The 13,039-nt window shown below is 36.6% G+C and overlaps 1 long non-coding RNA gene across 1 annotated transcript in view; it reads right to left on the bottom strand.

The window, feature by feature from the left end:
• Nucleotides 1-914: 914 nt before the first annotated feature.
• The window catches only part of LOC128020815 (uncharacterized), a 30,225-nt gene continuing 18,100 nt past the window's right edge, over nt 915-13,039 (bottom strand). The window contains exon 3 of the long non-coding RNA XR_008185400.1: nt 915-1,053. This is a non-coding gene — a long non-coding RNA (uncharacterized LOC128020815). The remainder of the gene's footprint in view (nt 1,054-13,039) is intronic.

The raw sequence follows: 13,039 nt of genomic DNA, 5'->3' as shown, positions 1-13,039 counted from the left end.
GTAATCCTAAACCAGTTAATTTAATTAATTTACATAACACCTTAACTGGAAAAGAATTAAGAATTAAAGTGAAGGATTAGGTGTGAAACTATCAGGGAGCATTTAGTCTGCAGCGCCAACAATTTACAGAACTGCCACTTTCCTGGAGTCTCAGAATTACAATGTGTCAGGTTCTGAGAGACTTAAGATTCCAAAAAATGATTGAATTAGAATACCATGAAGTATTGTGAAATACTATATATTAAGACTTTATATATAAGCTTAATGAACAGATTGGAGTGACTCGTGAAGGACCAGCACCACCTCCTCTTGTCCGATGGTTTGAGGAATATATCTTCCAAAATCTGGGTTTAAGATTTAGGAGCTCATTTTTTAATCTTGCAGAATTGTCTAAAAATGTATCTTCACATTAATTCCTAATTATTTTGCTATTGCAGTTCTTCTCGACCCGTTTTTTCTTCTTCTCCTTTTCTGACCTCATGACCCAGTCAGTATTGTTTGTACAATGGTCAAGTCTTAACTGATCAATTTCTGTATTTCATTTTTGCTTGATATTTCTCATGGGGATTCCATAATTTTCGACTTTTCAGTTTGATATAAAACTCTTTTTTAGCACATTTCATCTGTAAAAGAAAACATGCCTAATAATTCTGCACACATGAATATAAGGAGTTTTTCTCTTCCAGCTTTCCTGGACTATTGTATAGCACTCATAAATGATTAAATAAAAAATAATGGTAGTTATTAAGATTGATATGGTTTGGAATTGGTAAAATGTGCTTGAAAAAAACACAATAAAACAATGTTTTAATGTTTAAGTTTGGAATATTAACTGACATGAATGAATGCTATATAAATATTGTTCATGTTAACATAATGTTTATAAATGAAATCTTATTGTAAAGTGTTACTAAAAAATATATAAATATATTGTTCTGTGAATGTGATTTTAAAGTCTAGATGATTCGGATTAACCCTTTAACTGCCATATCCTTTAAAACCTCACTGCCAGAGGGATATTGTGAATGCATGTGCCCGCTGGGCACAGTTTACCTGATGCCACCGGGGGTGGCGATGGCATTGGTGGCTTGAGCCCGCCATCGCTGCTTGCAGCTATATTTCTTCTTCTTCTTATTATTTTTTTTATTTTTTATTAAACCTTCCGGGGGTTTTTGGAGGCCTTAACATGCTCAAAAACTCTTGAAAATTGGCACACACATTGGAATCTGCGGCCATCAGGACGCCACAGAGACTGGGACCCGGGCGTGGCACAGGGGCTCTACAGCGCCCCCTGGAACACAGTCAGAAATCTTGAACCATAGCTCACACACACTTTCATGTATTTATATGAAACTCAGTACACTTATAGATCTCATTGAGCCGAACAACTTTCGCACTCTATGTCATAGGCTCCGCCCAACAGGAAGTCAGCTATTTAGGGCTGTTTATAAAAAGCATGCTCTGGAATTTGATATACTTGTCATAGGTCTTTTACTTGATTGCCACCAAACTCGGTCAACATGATCTCAAGACATTGGGGATGGAAAATTGCGAGGGGATTTTTGATATCTCGAACGGTTTGCCCGTGGCGAGGCGTTGAAATTATGGCGAGAAATGAGAAACAGGAAATGTCTAATAACATCCACATACATTTCCTGAATTTGATCAAACTTCATTGGTTTGTTCGTTGTATGATACTGATCGTATATATGTGACTATTAAGAGTCAACATTATAGCGCCACCAACTGGCAGCAGGAAGTGTGTCATTTTCCAAATGCTTTGAATTCAGCATCTTATTTTTACTCTATTTACTTAAAACTTCATCAGAATAATGACAAAACACGGCCGATGTAAATCTGTTGTGGGGATATTGATATCTGGTATAGTGTTGCCATGGCAACGTGTCAAACTTGAATGTTCTGTTGTGGTGAGTTTAAGGCAGACAACAAGCTCAGATTTACATGAAACTCAAAACACATATCAGTATTAGTGATAGCTAGACAATGGCAAAAGCTTTTAAAAGGGCGTGAAGGAGGCACTCTATAGCGCCACCTTTTGTCAAAAGTGGGGGGGTTAGTTTTAGCTACAGACACCAAACTTGGTACATAAATTGTTCTTTTCAAGACGGACAACTTTCTAATTCACAGTCATCAGCTACGACCAACAGGAAGTCGGCTATTTTGATTTGAATATTTAAATTGAGCTCTGATTTAATGCATACTCCTCACAGGAAATGTTCACTATACTCACCAAACTTTGTCTACATGTTGAAAAAACATTGAGGAACTTAAATTGCGAACGGATTTTGGTTAGCTTGAACGGTTTTGTCGTGGTGATTTTTTGAAATGACAGTAAAAAGGGAATCATTAATTGTCTTGTATTTTTAAATTGCAGCTTCCAAACACTTAAAAAAAAAATCATACAGAGATCAAATCATTCTGAGGACATATGCATAGTTTCATGACTTTACAACACTGTATGACTAAAAGAAAATAAAAAAACTGTCAGACATCTCAACTCACTCTGTCCCTCTGTTTGAGCAATGTATGTGTGATGACTGAGTGTGTGTGTGTGTGTCTGTAAGTGGGGGATGGGCATGAGCTGAGTGGCAGACACAATGAGAGAGAGAAAGAGAGAGAGAGAGAGAGAGAGAGAGACTTAATCATCTCTTTAATCACCAGAAAAAAAATGTATTTTAAATTGTTATTTTTTGTTGCTTTTGCTAACATTGCTGTTTTCATTGCAGCTTAAGAAATCTCTTAGGCCTTATCCTTTTCTGACAGTTTCAGGAATTAAAAACAAAATTCTAAAAATACTTATTTGTGCTGCAAATAATAATTTCAATCTCATTTGATACTGACCTATTCCATCCTGTGACATGACATTTATCTTAATTTACATAATCTCATGGATGTAACAGTAAAACTGTTCAGTTCACAGATCAAGACTAAGCTGTAATGCAAGCAGAACTTTAACAAATGCTTATAAGTCATTAAAGGATTTTATAACACTGTAAAATAATGTCTAATTTGTTAACATTAGTAAATGCATTGGTAACACTTTATAATAACTGCACTCATTAGTAAATAGTCAGTTCATGCTTTATAAAGTCTTGTCCCAACTTAAATAGTCATTAATAAGCAGCTTATAAATACAGCTATAAATAGCTTGATCTTGGTTTATAAGCACATTTATTAAAAAGGAGAGTAAAGGGTCAGTTATCTTCCTATGAAAAATAAAAAAATGAAAATAAACAAACAACAACACAGATTGATACAGAACTCAGAAATTTTATTGTGGATTTATGATCAAATCAGCCTGTAAATGAATCATACTCCTCCAAGAAGACACAAGTAGTTCACACCAAACTTTTTCAACATGATGCCAATATACTGAAGATGTTAAATTGCGAATGGGTTTAGGATACCTTAAATGGTGTGGCCATACCGATTTATTAAAGTAACATAAAAAAATACAATAGTTATTTTACTATATCTTTAACATTCTTCATTCCAACTCTTCATAATTTTTTATATACGTAGAAGTCATCATTTGAAAGAAGCACAGCAAGTTTCATAGCTTTATCATTTTCAAGAGCCAGCTTAAAATTTAAACTATCATAACATATAAATCAAGCTTGCAATTCTTAGTACCAATAATGGCCACCAGATGGCGCTATATGATTACTTTTAAATAATTATTGTAGAAACAAGTATGATTTAAATCATTTATAGAAATCTTTCAAAGAAAAATAATATGTATTTTACTGATAAAATTACCCTCACTTAATTAGAATAATATGCTGAAGTATTCTGTAATACTGTGTATTAAGAATAATTCTTTATAGGCTTTATGGACAGATAAGTTTGGAGTGACTCTTGAAGGATCAGCACCACATCCTCTTTTACCACTGTTTAAAGAATTTATCTTACAGAACAGCTGCGAATTAATTTTGGATAGCTTGAATGGTTTTGTCATGGTGATTTTTTGAAATAACAGTAAAAAAGGAACCAGTAAATGTCTTTTATTTTTTTAAGTGCAAGTTCTAAACAATTCAACAAAATGTACACATAGAAGACAAGTCATGCTGAGGAAATATGCATAGTTTCATGACTATACAACACTATATGGATGATAGAAAATTAAAAAACTACCATACATCTGATGTCACTCTGTCCCTCTGGGTAATGTGTATGTGTGTGTGTGTGTTTGTGTGTTAAGTGTGTGTGTGTTAAGTGTGTGTGCTGAGTTTGTGTGAATGTGTGGGAGAGGGGATGGGCTTGGTGTCAGAGAGAGAGAGAGAGAGAGAGAGAGAGAGAGAGGGAGACTTAATCATCTCTTTAATCACCAGCAGAAAAAAAAGCAATTTTGTGTTGTTGTTGTTTTTTCATCATTACAGCTTAAAAAATATCTTAGGCCTCAACATCAACTGTTGCTAGCCTACTCCCAAAATTAATAGTCATTAGTAAGCATTTTATAAATACAGCTATAATTAAATTGTTCATGGTTTATATGCACATTTATTTTGAGGAGATTAAAGGCTGTAATCTTCCTAAAAAAAAAATAAAAAATAAAAAATAAAAAAAATAAAAATAAACACAGAACTCAGAAACATTTATTTCAAGATGCAATAAAAGAAAACTGTACACTATATATATATATATATATATATATATATATATATATATACAATTGCATAAGTTTATATTTAATTTTTTTTATCAAGTGTACAGCTAATAATAATAATAATAATAATAATGCATTTTATTTAAGGCGCCTTTCAAACCACTCAAGGTCACCGTACAACAAGTAACAACAGTAACAATATTAAAACAAAAAATAACAGCAAATAACAATGTCAGTAAAAAACCACAATAATATTAGAATAGCACAACATATTGTGGAATACTATATTAAGACTTTATATATAGGCTTTATGAACAGATAGGTTTTGAGAGATTCTTGAAGTACTAGCATCACCTCCTCTTGTATGATGGTTTGAGGAATATATTTTCCAGATAGTACCGCCGCTCCCTATATGCAGAATACGCAGTCTTCGTAGGGCACCAACTCCCAGAGGGGGCACCATCCCAGTAGCTCAAAAAAAATAAAACATGCGCCATTCTCCCATCCGCGCTCGCGACCGCTCTGACATTTGCGGATGAATGTTCGTAATTGATGGACGGACATCTATGCCCGGGTAAAAGACATCAGCAATCCGGCACAGAGAAAAGAAAAATAAAGTAAAAAAACAAAACAAAAACAGGCATAACCGGATTAACCCTTTAACTGCCATATCCCTTAAAATTTGATTGCCAGAGGGTTACTGTAAATGCTTATGCCCGCTGGGCACAGTTTTCCCGATGCCACCGGGGTGGTGTTGCACTGACGGCTTGAGCCCGCCATCGCTGCTTGCAGCTATATTTATTTTTTTTATTTTTTATTAAACCTTCCGGGGGGTTTTAGGGGCCTTAACATGCTCAAAAACTCTTGAAAATTGGCACACACATTGGAATCTGCGGCCATCAGGACGCTGCAGAGGCTGGGACCCGGGCGTGGCACAGGGACTCTACAGCGCCCCCTGGAACACCTTCAGAAATCTTGAACCATAGCTCACACACACTTGCATGTATTTATATGAAACTCGGTACACTTATAGATCTCATTAAGCCGAACAACTTTCACACTTTATGTCTTAGGCTCCGCCCAACAGGAAGTCAACTATTCAGGGCTGTTTAAAAAAAGCATGCTCTGGAATTTGAAATACTCCTCTGAGGATTTCAACCCGTTCGTCACGAAACTCGGTGAACATGATCTCAAGACATTGGGGATGAAAAATTGCGAGGGGATTTTTGATATCTCGAACGGTTTGCCCGTGGTGAGGCGTTGAAATTATGGCGAGAAATGAGAAACAGGAAATGTCTAATAACGTCCACATACATTTCCTGAATTTGATCAAACTTCATTGGTTTGTTCGTTGTATGATACAGATCGTATATATGTGACTATTAAGAGTCAACGTTATAGCGCCACCAACTGGCAGCAGGAAGTGAGTCATTTTCAAAATGTTTTGAATTTAGCATCTTATTTTTACTCGATTTCCTTAAAACTTCATCAGAATAATGACAAAACACGGCCGATGTAAATCTGTTGTGGGGATATTGATATCTAATATGGCGTTGCCATGGCAACGTGTCAAACTTGAATGTTCTGTTATGGTGAGTTTGAGGCAGACAACAAGCTCAGACTTACATGAAACTCAAAATACATATCGGTATTATTGATAGCTAGACAATGGCAAAAGCTTTTAAAAGGGCGTGAAGGAGGCACGCTATAGCGCCACCTTTTGTCAAAAGTGGGGGGGTTAGTTTTAGCTACAGACACAAAACTTGGTACATAAATTGTTCTAATCAAGACAGACAACTTTCTAATTCACAGTCATAAGCTACGATCAACAGGAAGTCGGCTATTTTGATTTGAATGTGTATTTTTGAGATTTTACAGTTGTGAATTAATGCATACTCCTCACAGGGGAAGTACACTATACACACCAAACTTTGTCTACATGAAGAAAAACCATTGAGGAACTTAAATTGCGAACGGATTTTGGTTAGCTTGAACGGTTTTGTCGTGGTGAATTTTTGAAATGACAGTAAAAAGGGAAACATTAATTGTCTTGTATGTTTAAATTGCAGCTTCCAAACACTTCAAAGCATTTTTTTATACAAAGATCAAATCATTCTGAGGAAATATGCATAGTTTCACGACTTTACAACACTGTATGGATAAAAGAAAATTAAAAAACTGTCAGACTTCTCAACTGACATGATCTCACTCTGGCCACCCTGTCTGTGTGAGGGAAGTGAGGGGGAGAGGGAGGGGGAGTGTGAGGGGGTTGGTGACTGTGACAGTGTGTGTGGACTGTAGGGAGGGGCTGTCTGGCAGAGAGAGAGAGAGGGAGACCTAATCATCCCTTTAATAATCAGGAAAAAAAAAATTGTATTTTAAATTGTTATTGTTTTTGTTGTTGCTAATGGTGGTGTTTTTTCCTTACATTACAGGTTAAGAAATCTCTTAGGCCTTATCCTTTTCTGTCAGTTTTAAGGATTTAACAACATCCTAAGAACCCTAATTTGTGCTGCAAAAAATAATTTCAAACTCATTTGATACTGACCTATGACAACCTGTGACGTGACATGACATTTATTAATCTCATGGATGTAACAGTAAAACTCTTCAACTGACAGATAAAGCTGCAATGCAAGCAAAACTATTTCACAAATGCTTATAGGTCATTAAAATCATTACAAAACACTAATACATTATTTAAGGATTTGGTAACACTGTAAAATAATGTCTAATTTGTTAACATTATGCAGTATAACATAGTATGCAGCCTTCGTAGGGCACCAACTCCCAGAGGGGGCACCATCCCAGTTGCTCAAAAAACAAAAAAAACAAAAAAACATGCGCCATTCTCCCATCCACACTCGCGACCGCTCACACCTCATGTTTGCGGCTGAATGTTCGTAATTGATGGATGGACATCTATGCCTGGGTATAGGACATCAGCAATCCGGCACAGAGAAAAGAAAACTAAAGAAAATAAAACAGGCATAAAGTTGTCTTGACATTGGACTTTCTAGAGTCTCAAATTTAGGATCGGTCTCTAAAGTTACATGTGATATTGTTATACACTTTTCTAACGTCAGTAGCATTTGAAGAGAATGACTTACAGTCATAAAAACAACTGTAATTGTTCATCTAGGTGACAGCTATAATGCACAATTAAATTGAATGTTTGATATTTATTACAACAAACTGTAAGTCATATGTAAATTATGCTACTTTTTCACATGGGCTCAAATGCAAATTTGAAGCTCAATAGCATTTGAGAAGAAAGACTTGCAGTCACAAAACAATTGTAATGTGTTCATATAGGTGTCAGCTACAATGCACACCTTATACATTTTTTATAAATATTAAAATAAAGTGTTACTAAAGTTATATATATTGTTCTGTGTATGTGATTTCAAAGTCTAGATTGGTCGGATTAACCCTTTAACTGCCGCATCCCTTAAAACTGATTGTCAGAGGGTTACTGTAAATGCTTATGCCCGCTGGGCACAGTTATCCTGATGCCACCGGGGTGGCGTTGCACTGATGGCTTGAGCCCGACATCGCTGCTTGCAGCTATATTTAGGGCCCGAGCACCGATGGTGTGAGGACCCTCTTGTTTCTGTGTCGTTTATTATTATTATTATTATTATTATTATTATTTTTCTGAAACTTTCTTGAAAAGTCATGAAACTTGGCACACACGTCAGAAATGGCAAAATATTAGGTATGCAATGGTTTGCTAAGGTGGGTGTGGCAAAATGGCTCGACAGCGCCACCTATACATTTTCAACGAAGTGCATCTTGAGCTACGTTTCACGTACTTGTACGAAAATCGGTACACACATGTAACACACCAATATCTACAAAAAAGTCTATTGGTACGAAATCCAAATCCCAACAGGAAGTCAGTTATTATTTTTTTTCTCATCAAAAATGTTGTCGTTTTTGCCATTTTCGGGGGTTGTACTTTAACGAACTCCTCCTAGAGATTTATTCAGATCAACACCAAAGTTTGTCAGTGTAATCGAAAGGCCTTTGCGATGTTAAATTGCGAAGATCTAGAGTTTTCGTTTAAGGGCGTGCCCGTGGCGGCCTGGCGAATTTCGATGATTCGCCATGAAAAATGAAGTTGCTATAACTCAGACATAAAATGTCCAATCTGCAACAAACTTCACATGTTTGATAAGACTCCTGACCTGAACAGATCAACATTCCCAAATTTAGTTAAAGTCATAGCGCCACCTGCTGGCAACAGGAAGTGAATGCTTTACGCTGCAATGAACTACTCCTAGAAAACTAATAAGATCAAAATTGTGTTATGGTCAGTTTAATCTAAAGGCCTTTACGATAGTGAATTGTGAATATCTTGAGTTTTCGATAAAGGGCGTGTCCTTGGCGACGTGACAAAGTTTGATGTCTCGCCATGGGAATAAAATTTGTAACTCAGGCATAAAATGTCCGATCTTCCCCAAACTTCATATGTGTGATAAAAATCCTGGCCTGAACACATCTGTAGGCCAATATTCCATCGGGTGTGGCAAAATGGCTCGATAGCGCCACCTATACACATTAAATGGAATGCGCCTCGAGCTATGTTTCACGTACATGTACAAAAATTGGTACACACATGTAACACACCAATACCTATAAAAAAGTCTCTTGGTACGAAATCCGAATCCCAACAGGAAGTCGGTTATTTTGAATTTTCCCGGCAAAATTGGTGTTGTTTTTGCCATTTTCAGGGGTTGTACTTTAACGAACTAGAACTAGAGATTTATTCAGATCAACACCAAACTTGGTCAGTGTAATCTTAAGCCCTTTGCAATGTTAAATTGCGAAGATCTTGAGGTTTCGTTAAAGAGCGTGTCCATGGCAGCCTGACAAATTTCGATGTTTCGCCATGAAAAAGGAAGTTGCTGTAACTCAGACATACAATGTCCAATCTGCCCCAAACTTCACTTGGTAGATAAGACTTCTGCCCTTAACAGATCTACATGCCCATATTCACTTATAGTCATAGCGCCACCTGCTGGCAACAGGAAGTGTCATGTTTTACGCTGCAAAGAACTACTTCAAGAAATTTAATGACATCAACATTTTATTTTAGTCACTCTAATCTAAAGGTCTTTGCAATTTTAAATTGTGGAGATCTTGAGATTTTGTTAAAGGGCGTGTCCATGGTGACGTGACAAAATTTGATGTATCATAATAGGAAGAGAAGTTGTTTTAACTCAGGCATAAAATGTTCGATATTCCCCAAACTTCACGTTCGATAAGACTCCTGGCCTGAACACATCTGAAGGCCAATATTCCATTATAATGATAGCGCCACCTGTTGGCAACAGGAAAACTGGCACATATAAATGACTTTGACATATTCCACTTATATTAACAATTTGAAATGCATATTTCTCACCGTTCACCTGTTTACTAAAGCCACACGATGGCGGTGAGCCCGGGTGCGAGGGCCCGTTCATCGCTGCTTGCAGCTTTAATTAGGGCTCAAGCCTGGAGGGCGAGAGCCCTATTGTTTTCCTTAGGATTATTTGTTATTATTATTATTATTATTATTTATTATTATTATTTTTCTTCAAGGTTTCGGGGGCTTTTGGGGCCCTTAACATGCTTAAAAAGTCTTGAAAATTGGCACACACATTGGAACCTGCGGCCATTAGGGCCGGGCAGAGACTGATACACGGGCGTGGCACAGGGGCTCTACAGCGCCCCCTGGAATATGGAGGGCCATATATCATACATACTTGCACATAGACATACGAAACTCGGTACACATATAGAACTCATCAATACAAACAACTTTCGTATTGCATATCATAGGCTCCGCCCAACAGGAAGTTGGCTATTTGGGGTTTATTATTCATATTTGTCGTCAAAGTTGTGGGGGCTTTTGGGGTCCTTAACATACTCAAAAACTCTTGAAAATTTGCGCACACTTTGGAATCTGTGGCCTGAAGGAGCCTGCAGAGGCTGAGACCTGGGCGTGGCACAGGGGCTCTACGGCGCCCCCTGGATCACAGTTATAAATGTTGATGTATAGCTCACACATACTTGCACGTATTAATATGAAACTCAGTACACATATAGATCTCATCGTGCTGAACAACTTTCGTATTGCATATCATAGGCTCCGCCCAACAGGAAGTCAGCTATTTAGAGTTATGTAAAAAGCGCATGCTCTGGAATTTGAAATACTTGTCATAGGTTTTTTACTCAATTGCCGCCAAACTCGGTCAACATGATCTCAAGACATTGGGGATGAAAAATTGCCAGGGGATTTTTGATATCTCAAACGGTTTGCTCGTGGCGAGGCTTTGAAATTATGGCGAGAAATGAGAAACAGGAAGTGTCTAATACCATCCACATACATTTCCTAATTTTAATCAAACTTCATCAGATTATTCATTGTATGATGTCGATCGCATATATGTGACTATTAGGAGTCAAAGTTATAGCGCCACCAAGTGGCAGCAGGAAGTGTGTCATTTTCAAAATGCTTTGAATTCAGCATCTTATTTTTACTCGATTTGCTTCAAACTTCATCAGAATAATGTTAAAACACAGCCGATATAAATCTGCTGGGGGGATATTGATATCTAAAAATATTGTTGCCGTGGCAACATGTCAAACTGGAATACTTCTCAGGTGATTTTGAGGCATATAACATGCTTAGAATTTCATCAAACTCAGAACACATATCAGTATTAGTGACAGCTAGACACTGGCAAAATTTCATAAGAGGGCGTGGAAGAGGCACTCTATAGCGCCACCTTTTGTCAAAAGTGGGGGGGTTAGTTTTAGCTACAGACACCAAACTCAGTACAAAAATTGTTCTTATCAAGACGGACAACTTTCTAATTCACAGTCATCAGCTACGACCAACAGGAAGTCGGCTATTTTGATTTGAATGTGGATTGTTTTTTACATTTAGCTGTGAATTAATGCATACTGCTCAGAGGAGAGTAACACTATACACACCAAACTTGGTGTACATGTTGAAAAAACATTGAGGAACTTAAATTGTGAATGGGTTTTGGATAGCTTGGATGGTTTTGTCGTGGGGATTTTTTAAAATGACAATAAAGATGGAATTATTAATTTTCCTGCATTTTTAAATTCCAAACACTTCAAAACCTTTTTTCATAAAGAAAAAAAGTTATTCTGAGTAAATATGCATAGTTTCATGACTTTACAACACTGTATGGATAAGAGAAAATTAAAAAACTGTCAGACATCTCATATCACTCTGTCCCTCTGTTTGAGTGTGTGTGCTTAGACTTCCATTGTCTGAGAGAAATAGCGCCCCTACAGGTGCAGTTACCGGAATAAAAAAGGGAGGAGACTGTCTTTTGGTTTCGATTTTAAATCGGTTAAAATACAAATAAATACTTGGATTTAATTCACACTGACAAGCTAAACCAACATATATGATTATTATAAGGTCAGGGCTCATTAATAATTGATGTGTGGTCAGTGATACGTGAGAAACACGAGAGATGAATCACGCTCTGAGCAGGAGCGTGTGGAATGATGAGCTCAGAAAAAAACGAGTTTATTCTTGTTTTATAGCTATTAAAAATAAAGTATTGCAGCGATATCACACAATTCACCAATTAGAGCACACCAAGAGCTAAATTAAGATGTTTTTGAACTGTTTGTGTGAAAATGAAATATTCGCGGCTGCCTATATGAAATCACTGCCTCCGATCAGCGCGCACAGTGTCACAAGTTCAAAACAAACGAATTTATTCTTGTTTAAGAGCTTTTCAAAATAAATTATTGCCATAAATGCACACAATACATCCATTATAACACTACACGAGCTAAATGCAGGTGTTTGTGACCCGTTTAAGTGCGCAAGACTATTTGAAAGCGCGACTGGCAGAATAACATTTCTCTCTCGAGCTGCAGGATTCTGCCTTTCGTCGTAAGAACGAAGACATCACGGACAAGATTATTTCAAAATACATAATAGCTTGGCTAATATAAACGAAAACAGCCACGTGAACATAAACTGTTGAGAAATAAATCTGAAGTGGATCTACTGGATTTTAATATTAAGTGACCGCATATACCAGCTGCTTCTGTCTTCAATTTTAATCTATATAAAAAATTAAACTCATTAATCTTGGCTGCTTTTTTAATGTGTGTACGTATTTATTTATTATTTTGCTCTAACAAGACTTAATCTATATTTAATTAAATCAATTACATTTGATTTTACATTTGATTTGTCCATTTCTGCATCTAAACGCCTAAAAACCTAAAACATGCTCTATTATACTATTGTTAGCAATTTCTTTATCGTCCAATTTATCTGGTGTACACACTTTATTTTCATAATAAACTCGTTTGTTAGATTATACACAGTTATAGTGGTCTATAATAAATATTAACAGGTTT

Source organism: Carassius gibelio, chromosome A10 (genome assembly GCF_023724105.1).
Source record: "Carassius gibelio isolate Cgi1373 ecotype wild population from Czech Republic chromosome A10, carGib1.2-hapl.c, whole genome shotgun sequence".
Lineage (NCBI taxonomy): Eukaryota > Metazoa > Chordata > Actinopteri > Cypriniformes > Cyprinidae > Carassius > Carassius gibelio.
The sequence above is the reverse complement of the archived record's forward strand: the minus strand, read 5'-3'. Positions and strand labels throughout refer to the sequence as shown.